Source organism: Macaca fascicularis, chromosome 1 (genome assembly GCF_037993035.2).
Source record: "Macaca fascicularis isolate 582-1 chromosome 1, T2T-MFA8v1.1".
In the NCBI taxonomy this organism is placed as follows: domain Eukaryota; kingdom Metazoa; phylum Chordata; class Mammalia; order Primates; family Cercopithecidae; genus Macaca; species Macaca fascicularis.
Window position 1 is genome coordinate 139,721,925 of NC_088375.1, and position 15,977 is coordinate 139,737,901.

The 15,977-nt window shown below is 44.0% G+C and overlaps 1 long non-coding RNA gene across 6 annotated transcripts in view; it reads left to right on the forward strand.

Annotated features, from left to right (window-relative positions):
* Positions 1–15,977, forward strand: part of LOC102130691 (uncharacterized) — a 217,814-nt gene that overhangs the window by 130,270 nt on the left and 71,567 nt on the right. For 5 of the 6 annotated variants that reach the window (XR_012417515.1, XR_012417512.1, XR_012417516.1 and 2 more), the window contains one exon: positions 14,012–14,183. This is a non-coding gene — a long non-coding RNA (uncharacterized lncRNA). The remainder of the gene's footprint in view (positions 1–14,011; positions 14,184–15,977) is intronic. The other variant, XR_012417511.1, reaches the window with a different exon arrangement.

The window sequence follows — 15,977 nt, forward strand, 5'->3', positions numbered from 1 at the left end:
TTTCACCTCAACAAGTCCCTCTCTGTGACAACCATTGGCCTTTCTTGGGCCTCCCTGTCCTTCAGTCTTGTCAAGTTCAACACAACTTATATCAGTTATAGGTAATGGACCCATTTCCATTGGCCGCCCTCTCCTCCTTGTTCACTCTACTCTAGCCACATTGGTGTCATTGTCCTTCTCAAACACACCAGCTCTCATTGCCTCGGGGCATTTACACTTGCTCTTCTCTCTGCTGGGAATGCTTTTTCCCCAGATAACTGCATGGCATGCTCCCCCATCTCCTTTAGGACTCTGCTCAAATATTTCTTTCTTAGGGAAGACTCTCTGACTATGCTATTTATAATCGCAACTCCTGTCCACCCTCTTTTCACTCTTAGTACTCCCTTTCTTGAATTTTCTCATTAGCCCTTTTCATGCCCTAACTTACTATATATTTTATTTATTGTATTTTACATGTTTCCCTGTCCCATGAAGGCAGTGATTTTTTGGTTTGTCTTATTCACTGTTGTTTCCCCAGTGCTTAGAAATATACATGGCACCTCCTAAACATACATTCAATAGTTGTTGAGTGAATAAATGAGTGAATGAATGAAGCATTAAGTGGTCAGCTAACATGTGCACAGCCTTGAACCCCATGCGCTTGATGTGAAAGGCATGCTGCATGCCCTAAAGAGATTCATTTGGGAAGACAATGCTAAGAGAACTGATGATTCTGTTGTTTTTATTGTGACACACAGAGACTCATTCAAAAATACTCTCAGAAATTGGGGTTGACTTTAAGGATACTGGTGGACTAAATTTGGCCCAGAAACCAGCAAGCCTTTAGGAACTGGAAGTAACATTGGAAACCTCATTTGTTTTCTTACTCACACAGTTTCTCTGTCTTGTGGAATCTCTATTCCTTTCCTTCTCCCAAGTCCTGGTTTGTTCTTATCACCTACCAGCATGTCCACTCCATCCCTCATGCTCTTGTCTAGACCCCAAAGGGAGCTGCTCAGCCTCGTGCTCACCATCTCCCTGCTGGGCAGAGCCCCTCACAACTTGTGGGTCTCTCAGCCCACCCAAGGTGGGCTGCCCTTGGCTAAGTACCCCCTCATAGAACAGCTTCACTCTAGTTCCCAGAGTAGGGAGCTTGGTGAAAGACATTCAGCCAAGGCCAGGACAAAAATAGTATAAGACAGTTTGAGAGTCTGAATTTCTACATGGACTTCTTATAATTATAGACAATTATTTTAAAAAATGGATTATAGAAAAATTGAAGGTATAGATAAGAAAAACATAGCCTAGAATCCTAATCACCATTAACATCTTGGTAAGTGTCCTGGCATAATTTCCTTCCAGAGAGACTCATCCTTTCAGGAGTATGGTCTTCGCTACCATATTGTTTTCTATTTTTGTTTTTTTTTTTCCATGTAACCATATTTTTTGAACATTCATGTCATATATAGAGAGATATTGACATTTAATTACTGAATAGTGTTCCATTTTATAGTTATACTATAATGTATTTAATCAATCGTCTATTCTTGTATACTGAGACTACACCCAGTTTTTGATATTATAAAAAAAGGCTGAAGATATAGTTTTTATAAAAATTCATGTTACTTATTCTTTATTCTAGAAGCAGAATTTCTGGGCTAAAGGGCATAAATATTTTAAAAATAATAGTAGCTACCAGTTATTGAGCACTTGCTGTATACCAATTATTTTAGCTGTAACAATCATAACACTTTTATAAATTAGACACCCTTACTGTACGATTTGCAGATAAGGACACATGGATGGAGACATTAAATAACTTATCCAAGATCCCATGGCAGGTAATTTGCAGAACAAGGATTCGAACACAGGAACTCTTATATGACACTCTCTCCCTGGTTAAGACAAATCACTATTATAATAAATTAAAGTATAAAACCTATACATACTGCAGGATTTTAGGGATAGAAAATAGGTGGGGAGATTGATGTAAGCTGGGAGAGTAGGGAAGAAATGATTGTAGCAGTGTGGGACCTGTTAGGTCCATGAGCAGGACTTTAACCCAAAGGGCCATATGTTACTGATAGTGACAGGAAGCAGCTAAATGCCTAGGCAGATAAGGGAGGGTCCCTGGTGAAACCCCGCCTCCAAGCTGAAGATAATTTAAAGCCTGAAAGCCAAGTTACAAGTTAAATCCTCGGACTAAATTGAGAACTTGCCTTCCTGTTTGGTGTACTTTCCTCACCCTTCACCTATTTTACATATACCTACCCTTTCCTAATTGGTTTTCTACACTGTTGTGCCCACCTTTGAGTGGTGTTTTCACTTTAACCTTTTTTGCATACTCACAAACCAATCAGCACACACTCCCTGTTCTGAGTCCATAAAAGGCCCTGGACCAGCCACACGTGGGACTTTCCTCCCTTTGGGGAAGGGAACCACCCCCATATCCCCTGTCTCCTGAGAATTTTTTTTTTTTCACTTAATAGATTCTACTCCACTCACTCTCCAGTGTCTGTTTACTTCATTCTTCCTGGTCGTGAGACAAGAACTCGGACCCAGTTGAGCTAAGGAGCAGGAAGACTGCTACACTACCAGTGAAAAGGTGTATGCTACTGGTGGACAGATTCATTTATTTAACAAATGCCATCACATGGGCCTCCAATTAACAATAATGTCCCCTGTTGGTGACCTTGGATGCAGCTAAGATGTTTCATAGTGAGATTTCTTCTCTGACTCCAGGAGCCCCATTATTGATCTTTTAAACATAGAATTTGCTTGCTGGCCTCTTAAGCCAGCCAACTGCCCCTTGACTGAGAAAACGTTCCCTTTACTCCTGATGGGACTCAAAGTTTTGCTGGGGAAATTGCTCATTTGTCTCAGTAACCTGTGTTTCTGGAAAATTACTAACCTGTATCTAACTATTGTACAAACCCACTCTTAAAACAGCAATGTAAGGTTTGTAGTTCTCCCTCAGGTGATAGAAGGCACAAGAGTGGGCTAAAAAGGGGCTGTCAGTGACTATCAAAGAGCATGTCAATCAGACTGACCTTGTTGTTATTGCTAGCAACAAGTTCAGCCTGAACAGTGACACAATTCAGGCCAATAAAAAATAACAGGAGTCGCCTGAGCACAGTGACTCACACCTGTAATCTCAGCACTTTGGGAGGCTGAAGCAGGCGGATCACCTGAGGTCAGGAGATCAAGACCTGCCTGGCCAACATGGCAAAATCCCATCTTTACTAAAAATACAAAAAGTAGCTGGGCATGGTGGCAGGCACCTGTAGTCCCAGCTACTCAGGAGGCTGAGGCACGAGAATCACTTGAACCCAGGAGGTGGAGGTTGCAGTGAGCTGAGATCACCCCATTGCACTCCAGCCTGGGTGACAGCAGAGTGAGACTCCATCTCAAAAAAAAAAAAGAAGAAAGAAAGAACGAACAGGAGTCTCCTAGGATTCTAAGAAAAGATTACATCCCTCTTAAAAAGAAAAGCAGAAACTTATTTTTAATTGGACATTTTTGTGTTTTCATGTGATACAACAGAGAATGCCATTTTATAACCACAAGTTCAATAACCTGAGGACAGGCCAATAGATTTGCACTGAGGATGGGCAAGCAAGAAAGTGGAGAGAAGTTGGGATTTTGATGATGTCACTAACCTGGGAGCCAGCCTATCACATCTGGGTAGTGTTTTTTGTTGTGTGAAATCAGAATTTTTCTCCATTATGTCAGGGTTTTTTTATTGGATTTTTAGTTACTTGTAGCCAAGAACATCCTAATACCAATCCCCCAGTGTTTTCATACTCAAAGTTTCTGATCTGCACTAGAATCCAGCGTATCTCCTCCTTCAGGGGAAACATTCTAAAAGGCATCCTGGTTATGAATACAAATTAAACAGGATTTTACCATAACTGATTGGAGGTAAAAGAGGTGGAAGTTGAGTCATGCATGCTCCCAAGTCAGCCAAAGTGGTTCTGAGAATTGTTGCCAATGCCTATTTAGCCAGAATTCTTCAAATCATGTTTCTGGGCTCTAAACTTGAAATGTTTGTGGTAAGCCTTTAAGAATGATAAGCTGTAGCATAAAATATTTCCAGGCCCCTATTTATCCTACTCTGAGATGGGTGGGCATGCCTGGAAGTTGCCAGTAGATTTCACAACCAGTTCATTACAACATGTTGTCTCAGTTCAAGACAACATTAGTAATAATAGATGGTAAGTGGATAACGAGACTCTGAAGCTCAGAAAATCACAAAACTAGTGCCATTGAAGGACAGACAATGCCATTTTGTGTAAGAAATGACCCATGCTTTTGTCCAAAATGGTCATGAAATTGTGAAAGCAAAAATTTCTGTCATGACTTAGAGTCAATTTTTTTGTTTACTTTCACATCTCCTTTTATTTAATTCATATGGAGCAGACATCTGATACATCATCATCTCCTGACTGCAAAATAAAGATAAAGACATGTTTTCTAATTCAGTGTTTAGTAAGAGCACCCAGAAGGAGCCCATTTTTTTCTTTTTTTTTTTTTTTTTTGGAGAGTCTTGCTCTGTTGCCCAGGCTGGAGTGCAGTGGCACGATCTTGGTTCACTGAAACCTCTGCCTCCCAGATTCAAGCGATTCTCCTGCCTCAGCCTCTCGAATAGCTGGGATTACAGGCACCTGCTACCACGCTCAGCTAATTTTTGTATTTTCAGTACAGACAGTGTTTCGCCATATTGGACTGGCTGTTCTTGAACTCCTGACCTTGTGATCTGCCTGTCTCGGCCTCCCAAAGTGCTGGGATTACAGGCGTGAGCCACCGTGCCCGGCAGGAGCCCATTTTTCTAAAGGGCTCCAGAAATCTAGCATATTACACTCATGATCAGGAGGTAGTTTTACTTTAGAAGACAGCTGGTCTGTGACTTTTATGAATCAGCTGGACAGGAAGTTCCCCAAATCCTAAGACTATCCTCTCTTAGCCCGTATTAGCTAGGGTTAGAAAAGAGCGGATGTAATTTTAATGTCACAGATCCTGCCAAAAGCCAGTGGCAGGTGAAGGTCTGGGGCTTGTGTTCTACCAGTAAGGGAAGTTGGGTGCAACACCCTCTTCAGGGATTGATGGGAAAAGACTAATTTGTGGGAGGTAGGGGCCCAGAGTTGCTGTGATTTGGACATTAAGTAAGGGAATGTGACTTTCTTTTCTAATCAAAAGCTGCTGCACTGGGTATTCTACACTTGTCCCTTTAGATCCCCGTTCCTCCCTCTCCACCATCCTCTGTGTCCCAGAAGGTTGAGGATCTGCATCAATAGGCTCCTTTGATTTCTGACCTCTGGTTGGGTTTGGCCAAGGGAGGAGACTGGAGGTGCGAGGAGAGTGAGGTTGGGACTTTCTTCCCCCAGCTTCCTGTGAGCTATGGGTGGCTGTGGCTCCATTCTTCTACTGAAGGCACAGCCCTTATTGAACAATGCTCCCCTGCTGTTACATTCTTTCCAGATTCTGAGTTACCTAGGAAATCTAGGTAACGGCTTCCAACTGTTACTAGTTCCTGGGCACCTCATCATCCCTTACTAATTACCCTTAATCCCACGCATCTTTGTAGATAGTCCTTTTCTTGACCTCAGCTCAGTTTTCTGTCACAGGTACCACTAGTCTCCCACTGAGCCCTGACTGGTGCTGTTGTTTCTAGTTGAGATGTCCAGGTTCACATGAAAATAAGTGGGTTGCACAAGCAAAGAAAATAGATTTAATCTATAGGGGAAAGAGTTTTTTTTTTCTTTAGTTATTATTATTTCTGTAAAATGTGAGGTCTTGTTTTAAGAACTTTTTGGCCAAAACTGGTGTCATTTCTTTTTTTTTCTTTCTTTGTTTTTTTTTTGTTTTGGTTTTGGTTTTGGTTTGGTTTTTTTTTTTTTTTTTTTTGAGACGGAGTCTTGCTCTGTCACCCAGGATGGAGTGCAGTGGTGAGATGTCGGCTCACTGCAACCTCTGCCTCCCTGCTTCATGCCATTCTCCTGCCTCAGTCTTGAGAGTAGCTGGGAGTACAGGTGCCTGCCACCACGCCTGGCTAATTTTGTTTTTGTATTTTTAGTAGAGACGAGGTTTCACCATGTTAGCCAGGATGGTCTCCATCTCCTGACCTCGTGATCCGCCCACCTCAGCCTCCCAAAGTCCTGGGATTACAGACGTGAGCCACTGTGCCCGGCCCCAAACTGGTGTCATTTCTTAATCCAAACCTGCCCTATGTCGCTTAGACCTAAGTAGCACTCGCTGAGCTCCTACAAATTTGTGATTTCCAAACCACTTGCTGTTCACTCCTTTCCCTTGTAAAGTGTTAGAAAAATTTCTGAGTCCTTAATGTGGAAGCCAGCAAAAGAAAAAAAAAATCATTAGCTTAGATTTCTGGATGTGAAACCAAAAAGATAATAATCACATAAATGAAACCTGTCTCCCAAGAGATTATCAACAGATGAGCTGGTCATATTTAGGCTTCAGGGACTTAAAGATGTATAAAACACACTCTCTGACCTTAAAACATTTAAGGTGCAGTCGAGGTGTTCTAACCCTTCACAAGGGAGAGGAGAGGACAATAAATTGAAAATCATGAATGTGGAGAAGCTCCGCCAGGGCCACTGAGGAATTAAGAATAGATGGGCAATTTGCATTTTAAAATGACACAAGATTTTAGCGAGAATTTTCACAAATGAGACCTCGTATTTTATACACACACAGAGTTTAAAAGTAGAAGTGGGTGGAGCTGGGGTCAGGGAAAGTATGTGTAACAGCACCAGATCAATCTGGCTCAACTTTTATGGAACAAAGTTGTGAGTTGTTTTTCAATTGCCATGGACCCCCAGGTTGAAGGTCACATAACCTGAGCATGCCTAAATAAAGCAAGTATGCAATCACAGGGGGCTCCTAAGGGCTGGAACTGAGGAGTGGACTGAGGAAGGGGACTGATGCATGGCAGAATTCAGGCTCCAATCAGATCAAGCTGTGGCATCACTCGATGGCAGGGTCTAGGCAGATCACGCCTCCTGGCAACACCTCATTGCAGGATCCATTGCAGATCATACCTCCTTGCCAGTTGACGGGCAGTAAAACTTTTCTTTTCTCAAAAGCTTGTGCCATAATATTGGCTTCTATGTGCATCGGGCACCGAGTCCATTGATTGTTCAGTAACACGTGGACTCACAAACCCATCCTTTCAGCACCTATGAACTAAGTGTTAAAATGGGATTTTGTCCTGGCATGTTGGGAAGACAGAGGAGGAGCACTGGATCCGACTTGATATTTGGGAAGATTTCCTGAAGAAAATGATACCTGGGCCGATCTTTGGTAAAAGACTTATCCAAGTAAAGTAGGCGTTGTGTAAATGAGTATTAACAGAGGGAATCCTGACAGCAAAGCACAGAGGTGTGAAGCAATGCAGTGTGTGAGACAATTAAATGCAGTTTTGTGCCCAGGTGATATGGTTTGGCTCTGCGTCCCCACCCAAATCTCAACTTGAATGGTATCTCCCAGAATTCCCACTTGTGGGAGGGACCCAGGGGGAAGCAATTGAATCATGGGCGCCAGTCTTTCTGATGCTATTCTTGTGATAGTGAATTAGTCTCATGAGATCTGATGGGTTTATCAGGGGTTTCCACTTTTGCTTCTTTCTCATTCCTTTTTTCTCTTGCCGCCACCATGTAAGAACTGCCTTTCGCCTCCCACCACGATTCTGAGTCCTCCCCAGCCATGTGGAACTATAAATCCAATTAAAGCTCTTTTCTTCCCAGTCTGGGGTATGTCTTTATCAGCAGCATGAAAACAGACTAATACACCGGGATAGAAAGAGGATTGTAGGACCCAACAGGACCTAGGGGGCCAGGCAAGGCCTTAGACCCACCACCATCGATGACACCCTGGATGTGCAGCCCCAGCCCATTTATTCATTCTTCTTAATCCTGCTGCTTCCTTGTGGCCTAGAACAGATGCCAAATGTAAGCAAAGAGCCTTCTCAGATTTACTTAGGATGAAAACAGAGACCGATTCCAGAAAGGGGCATTCCTAATGCTGCCCTTACCAAGGAGAGGGGAGTTCTGTTTAATTGGCAGCAGTCTCCTTCACGGGAAAGCCCTAAGTGAATGGGATAACTAACTGCTAAAGGAAGCAGCAACCCGGGACTTCCACCCAACCTCCTCCCTGCCCCCAAGTCCTGGAAGAGTGGTTCCCAGCACCACCCACGTGCAGGGCAAAGGAGAGAGTGGGGAGCTTTTAGGGATATAGATTTCCAGACCCCATGTGAGTCAGAGCATGGGAAGTGGTATTTAAGAGGCTCTGAATGTGGCTTGGATGTCCAAACAGGTTTCTGAAACTCTCTTGGAGCCACATTTCCCAAGCTGTGTGCCATTGATCTGGGAGCTACTGGGCCCTATGATGTTAACCAGACATCTTGATTACAAGACCTCTCCCTTCTCTTCATCAGCTCGTACACTTTAAGAGCCTCCGAGACAGGGGGAACAGCCATTGAAGAGGATACATTAATACTATACTTTATAATTATAAATATAGTTTCTAAATATATTGCCCATATAGTCTCTCTCTCTCTCTCTCTCTCTCTCTCTCTCTCTCTCTGTCTCTCTTTGGTGGAGTATTTCTCAAGACTATGCAGCACATGCGCAAGACTCCACACAGCCCCCTTTTGGGGGAAAGTCACTCTAGAAGCTCAGGAAAAGGGTGACTTCCATCGCCCATTGAGGTCCATGCTGCAGGAATGGGGCCAAGGCAGGGTGGTCACCTCACACCAGCCAGCCAGGGATCGCCATGTAGTCAGGAGACCTCAGGGTGAAGGACAGCAGCCTCAGTGCGTGGAACCTGGCTGGTGAGTGTTCTCTTGCAGAGCCAAGGCTTCCTGGGCAGTTTCTAGTTATCTGAAGAGGATGATCATGCTCTCCCCGGGACACTGCTTTCCACTGGAGCAAACTGATGGGCCTGGCTGTTTCACTGTGATGTGTGGGCCCCAAAGTGAAAGGCTGGAGTCTTATTTACGGGGTTGTAGAATTGACCAAAAAACACCTTCCGTCCCTTCGTGCTTGCTTGGGGTGCTTCCGGGAGACCTGACATGGGTCCCTGTAGCAGTCACAGAACATCCACACGCTGTTGGTGCAGCTAGGGCCCACAGAAGTCAAAAAGGAAGCACGTTAGAGCTGCGTCCCTCACAGGAACCAACCTGCTCAGGAGGATGATGGCAAAGCCCACAAAAGGCAGCAGCTACAGGGAGCCTCTTGTTTCTATGTTCAACATGGTGAATGTCAACCAGCGCAGAAATTACTGCAGGTCAGAGTGTCGCTGCCAGTGATGACATGCTAAACTTGGCCAAGCCCCCTCTCCTGTGCATGACGTAGGGCTGGAGAGAGCAGTGCAGAGTGCTCCAGAGACTGGTAGAGCTGAGGACTGGGTGTGGATTGATCCCTCACTGGGGTTCAGAACTGTGTGGCACAGCACCCTGCAAATCAGCTGTGAATGCCATATACTCAGGTTACAGTTGATGCCAAGATGGGGCTTTAAGCTTGGAAAAGTTTAACTTTTGGGGAAGGAAGGAAAGATTGGGGAAAGAATGAAAAAGGAGGAGGAGAGAGAAAAGAAAACATATTATGCTTTCTGTGCTGGGTGTATACATTTTCTCATTTAACCTGCAGCACACCCAGTGAGGTGAGTACTCTTATTACTCCTAGGACAGGCATGACGTAAATGGGAAGGACAGTGGTCAAAAGACTTGCCCACTCCACATAGCAACGATTCTCACTCCTGCTTGCAGGTGTGCTGGGTGGAGCAGGAAGAGGGCAGGTTGGAGGGGATAGAGGAGAGATGCTGTAGTCCTAGGGAAAGAGGATGGTTCCTGGGGTCACAGGACTAGAAGCAGAAAGAACAAGGGGGTGGAGTATCAGTTTCTACAGTGTTGAAGACAGCACTTCTTTAGCATCTAGTCTGGGGCTTCTAGACAACTTTTTGTGTTTTCTCTGGATTCTTCTCCTTGGGAACAGATGCTTTGTAAGTTACACTCTTATTTATGTTTGTCTTATTTCTGTTTATTTACCTATTCCCTTGGAGCTACCAGGAAGGGCTGTGGCCTGTGGCCACTTTTCCTCTGAGTGGGACCAGCAGCTGGAAGCAGTGGGAATGAGAAGGGAGGGGCTGGAAGGCCGGCTGATGCCCAGGAGCATCTTCAAACCTCATGGGAATTTGGCCCACCCACTGCTGCCCTTCCACAAATGGAATCTTTTCATTTTAACAGCTGGCCCAGAGCCCTTTCAGCAGATCCAGTTGAGCTCTGTAATTTCCATGAGACCACGTGCTTCTTCTGAGACCCATTCCTTTGCCAAATGGGCACAGGATCCTGTGGCCAGAGGGATAATTGGAAATGTGTGGGCCAGGCAGATACCCCATTTCTGATAAGACCAGCAGCTTGAATGGCCTGAATAAGACTTGCAAAATCAGGAAAGGAAACTTGTGCACTGCCATCCCACTGTTCCTCTTCTGTGACCTCAGGCCTGGATGGTGCCTGACAGCCCACCCACCACAGCACACCCCACCTGAAGCCACGGGGATGTGGGATCTTAGCTTCCCCTGGCTGCCTGGTAAAACCTGCTTTCATGTCATACCCGGGCATTTCCACTTTCTCAGGGGCAGAAGGCTGCCATGGTGGCAATGCTGAAGGGCAGCCTCTTCCTCCCTCTCTTCCTGCTCCCCTGTGTGAAGGATCTGGGCCTGCGTCTCACTGCCCTCCAGGAAGGCAGGCAGGAAAATAAGGGTGAGCACAGGCCTGAGAAGAAGCGAGGCAGCCAGTAATGAAAATGAGAATCAGTTCTCCTTCATGTTCCCCTTGGGTTTCCTTTCATGGCATTACTGAAATCAGGGTCAAGAGGCCATCTGGTTTCGAACCCAGAACAACCCACTCCAGAACACTGTAGGGACCCGGGAGGGTGACCACGTGCTCTTCCTTGGTGACCCCCACTGGCGTTGAGTCACTCTTTCCAACAGCTACCAAGCAGGCTCCCTTCCATCCTCTTCGGAGATGAACCCCTGCTGGGCAGGGCCCTTCTACACTCAAGACTGGCTAATAAAGGACCCCTAAACCTGGTGTGTGTGTATGTGTGTGTGTGTGTGTGTGTGTGTGTGTGTGTGTGTGTGTGTGCACAGCCTCAATAATGCTTGTTTATTATCTTTTTCTGATTACAGTCATCCTAGTGGGTGTGATGTGGTATCTCATGGTTTTCAATTTGCATTTCCTTGACAGCTTGAATCTTTGTTTTTCAGAACTTTAAACCTTTCATCTTTCAACCCAGGCTCTAGTTCTTTGTTCATTTTGTCAGTCTGAAAGAGGTGGAAACTCTTCCCTGGGCCATGACAACATTAGCTCCCCAAGTACCCTGAGAAATCTGGAGTCTGTTTTGGCATTGTTTGAGATTTCTCAGCAATAAAACCTTGTCAATTGTTATCCTTTGAAATTCTCTGAATTCTTTGAAATTTTCACATCTCTATTTATAAAAGGGATTTTTCAACAAATTAGTAGCATAAAAAGAGGGTACTGTTCTAAATTTAAAAAGGCATTAGAGACACAGCCTAATGTAATGTGTACATTGTAGTTATATCATGATTTGAGCAAACTGACAGTGAAAAGACATTTTGGGGGCAATCTAAGAAAAGGCAAAAGTATTAGGTGACACTAAAGAACTGTCGCTAATTATGTTAGGTATCATGGTGTTCCAATTATATAAGAAAATCTCCATATTTTTAAGAGATATCTACTGATATCCCTGAAGTAGGAATAAAATGACATGTCTGAAATTTGTTTTAAACTACATCAGCAAAGGAAAAAGATGAAGCATAGATGGTACAGTTTGAACAATGGGATATGGAGGTTCACTCTACTTTTCTCTCTATTTCATATATGCTTGAAATTTGTCATAATAATAATGATAACTATGGAGACAATCCTAAAATATTAATGTAAGTTGAAAAATTATAAAATATCTGGGTCCCAGACTACAGAATGTCATTCATTTACGTTCAGCTAAAATATTTTTAGGTTTGTACTTAAAAAGTAACGAAACTGGTTCAAACATATCTTATATATTGTATTTTAACTTAAAAGATTGTTCAGGGCCAGGCACAGTGGCTCATGCCTGTAACTGAAGCACTTTGGGAGGCCAAGGCAGGCTGATCATTTGAGGTCAGGAGTTTGAGACCAGTCTGGCCAACATGGTGAAACCACGTCTCTACTAAAAATACAAAAAAATTTGCTGGGCACGGTGGTACATGCCCATAATCCCAGCTACTGGGGAGGCTGAGGCAGAAGAATCACTTGAACCCAGTAGACAGAGGTTACAGTGAGCTGAGATCACACCACTGCACTCCAGCCTGGATGACAGAGTGAGACTCCATCTCAAGAAAAAGGAAAAAAGATTAGTCAACATTTTGATCTTAAGACTTTTTTTCTTTCAGTATGGGTCCTTCTGATTGGCATTTGTGTTTTGTTTTTGTTATATAAAATACAGTTACACTGTCTTATTTATAATTTTTAGTTTTAGCTTCTTCAAAGGGAAATAAGATATAGACACTATAGGACTGAGTGTAGAATCTTTCTACATTTTTTACTATTTTTCATCAAACACCACCACTTACTTCACACATCAAAACTGACTGCAAATATTTTTAGAAATTTACCTTTGTTTGCTCCTTAATTTAGTTTTCTTTTTATATAACCAACGGATCTCTTTTTGCATTTATATTTCATTGGTTTATTTGATACTCAAGTAAAATACATGGTTACAATTAAAGGACTGTTGCCATAAACAGGCTTGGGGACAAGTGCAGCTGCCCCCTGGTAAGCATATAGCTCATATAGCTCAGCTGGTGGGAGCTAAAGCATAGGGTGTGGGCTTCATGCTGAGAGGCACTGGCCAGCACATTTTACAGGAAGATGAAAAATACTATGGTTTCAATGTATATGTCCCTCCAAAATGTATGTGTTAGAACTTAGCCCCCCGAATTAAGATAGTATTACAAAGTGGCACCTTTGGTAGAGTGCTCACAGGTGGGAGTAGAACCCTTATAAAAGAGCTTGAGGGAGAGAGTCCACCCCTTTTCTCCCTGTGCCATGTGAAGACACAGCAACAAGGAGCCACCCTGGAAGCAGAGAACAATATCTCACCAAACACCAAATCTGCTGGCACCATGGTTTTGAGCTTCCAGCCTTCAGACTATGGGAAATAAATTTCTATTATTTATAAATCACACAGTCTAAGGTATTTTGCTACAGCTGCAAGAATGGACAAAGACAGAATATAGTAGGTTAAAAGGAGATCCATTTAAAAAGCTGCTTCTCTGCTCGGAACAGTGTCAGTTGACTACAGTTTTCATCTTCCATCAAGTTATTTGAGTGACAGGTAACTGGCCAACAAGTTCTTTGATTGAAGCTGGAGTCTTCAACATGGTGCTGCAGACCATGCAGTTCATTCTGCCCATAGGACTATGGTCAGGACTCCGCAGGCACCAAACCTGGGAAAAGGGAGCTGGGAGATGAGTTAAGGAGCGTGAGTTATTTAATCAAGTAATGTTGGCTGTTGCTCTTTCCAGAGATTAAAGTTGTTCAAATGGTTGCCACAGCAAATTTATGCAGAGAATGGGGGCCAGCAGCTAAAACCCAAGCCTTCTGGATTCCACTGCAGCCTTTTCTTCAAACTCAGCTGGTCTCCCTGGGGTGAGGCTCGGGGTGGATGAGTATTTGCTTCCCTCTTCCAGGTGGTTTGGCTGCCATCTCCTTGCAGAACATGATGTGCTCTTGTGGGAGGAAAAGGGGATGATTATGAATCACGGAGTATCAGAGCTGGAAGGGGCCTTGGTGACCTTTACTCCCACTGTCCCGTTTTACAGAGGAAGAGATTGTGGGCCAGATAAGAGGTTATGGCTTTTCACCAACTTGACCACCACACTGTTTATGTTCAGCAAACATAGATATGCTATTATGTATTAATTCCAAACTTCTGCTCCCAATTTTCTGAAGCTCAGAGGGACACCTTGTATTGCTGGATGATAAAAGAGGAACAAAGTGACGAAGTGCTGACAAGGCAATGACAGAACATGAGAGATTTACTGCTGCGTGGGAAGAGATCTTCAGTGATCATGTAGCCTGAAGCTCTCATTTTGTCATCGAGGGACACCAAAACTCAGAGCAGGTTAGTGATTGAATTATCTAATGTATGAGCTAGGTAGTACAAGCAAATGAATTTTAAAATGCTGGAAATTCATCAGTTGAAATACACTGCACCTGGGTTGCTAAGAGCCCCAGACTGGCTAGTTAGTTTTATCTCATGCATCTCCTCACCAGTGCCTAGTACAGATACATATTAGGTTCTTGATAAATGTTCTTTAAATAAATTATGAAGATCATCATTCAAGTTAACATAGCATAAGGCAAAATATATATTCCATAAGGAGACTAAAGGTAGTCGAGACCATAGTTGGTTGAAAGGGTAGGAAAGGCTTTGAGGTGGGGCTTGAAAATTAGTGGGATTTTGAGGGTTGGGTTAGGGGAGCTGTAGATGGGAAGATCATGTTCTTGTAGAGGGAACAGTGAGCATGATAAGGAGGCAGAGGGCAGGTGACCCTGGAGTTTGGGGAATTTCGGGACATCCAATTGGCCACAGCATAGCATTGGAGCAGGGGAGTAGGGGTGGTGGGCTTGTCACCGAGGGCCCAGAACTCTCCGTCCTTAATTCTTCAGGAGGTTCTGGAGTTTATAGTTTTGAGGAGGGGAAGGACATACATGACCCATTTTTGGCAATAAGACATTGCAGGATGCTGATATTCAGTTCAGACACAGGAATTTTCCCCACTTCATCCAAATGTCCTGGCTCTGGCTCTGTGAAGAGGTCAGAAAAACACTGGGGACTGTCTTTCTTTGGAAATACTTTTGGACCATCGAAGTTTTCAAGGAGATAAACATCCTTATGACGTTTCTGGTGGTCCAGGCCCATCTGGCCGAGGAAGTACAAAGATACATGCAGATTAGGCATACTGGAGGGGAATGTTTGCTAAACATTCTTCATTCTTCAGAAAGGTTCAGGCTCAGTTCAACTTTGGGAGTGAGGCTTGAACTAATGTTGATTTTATCAGCACCTATTTGCTCCAAGACTGTAGAAGAAAGATTGTTTGCATTCCTTCTTATGGTGCTGCTAGAGGAAACAACAATGACCATTAATTGGGTGTGTCCTATTATGTCCTCTGTTAGGCAGTTATGTATACTTTTTTTTTTTACAATTGAGACAGAGTCTTGCTCTGTCGCCGAGACTGGAGTGCAGTGGCGCGATCTTGGCTCACTGCAACCTCTGCCTCCCGGGTTTAATTTGATTCTCCCGCCTCAGCCTCCTGAGTAGCAGGGATTACAGGGACCCACCATCAAGCCCGGCTAATTTTTGTAATTTTGTAGAGACAGGGTTTCACCACGTTGCCCAGGCTGGTCTTGAACTCCTGACCTCAGGTGATCTGCCCGCCTAGGCCTCCCAAACAGTTATGTATACTTTCACTAGTCTTTTCACAATTTTGAGAGGTAGTTTTAGAGGTGTGTGATACCTTTTGTTTTTGTCTCTCCAGCAAGATTTTCCGTTCTCCTGGCATTTGTGGCCATGTGACCTGGGCCTGGCCAATCATTATCACTCATCCCCTGACCACAGTGATTGGACCAGGGAGTGGGCACGGGACCCAATCTGCTCCAATCCTGGTCCTTTCCTGAGGCTGATCCCTTGATGCAGGGAGAGAGAAGTACTTTCCGCGCAGGTTGCTGAACTGAGGCTGCCCCGATTGTATGACAGTTGTACCGCAGCTCAGTCCTACTTCCTTTATTTTCCCACAGTTGTTGTTCCTGAGCATTGGCTTCAAAAACCTTGCTGCTCATTTATCTTGTCTCCCAGGGAACCAATCAAAGAGGAGGAGGAGGAGAATAGTGGTGGGGATGGGTTGTTGACATCTGA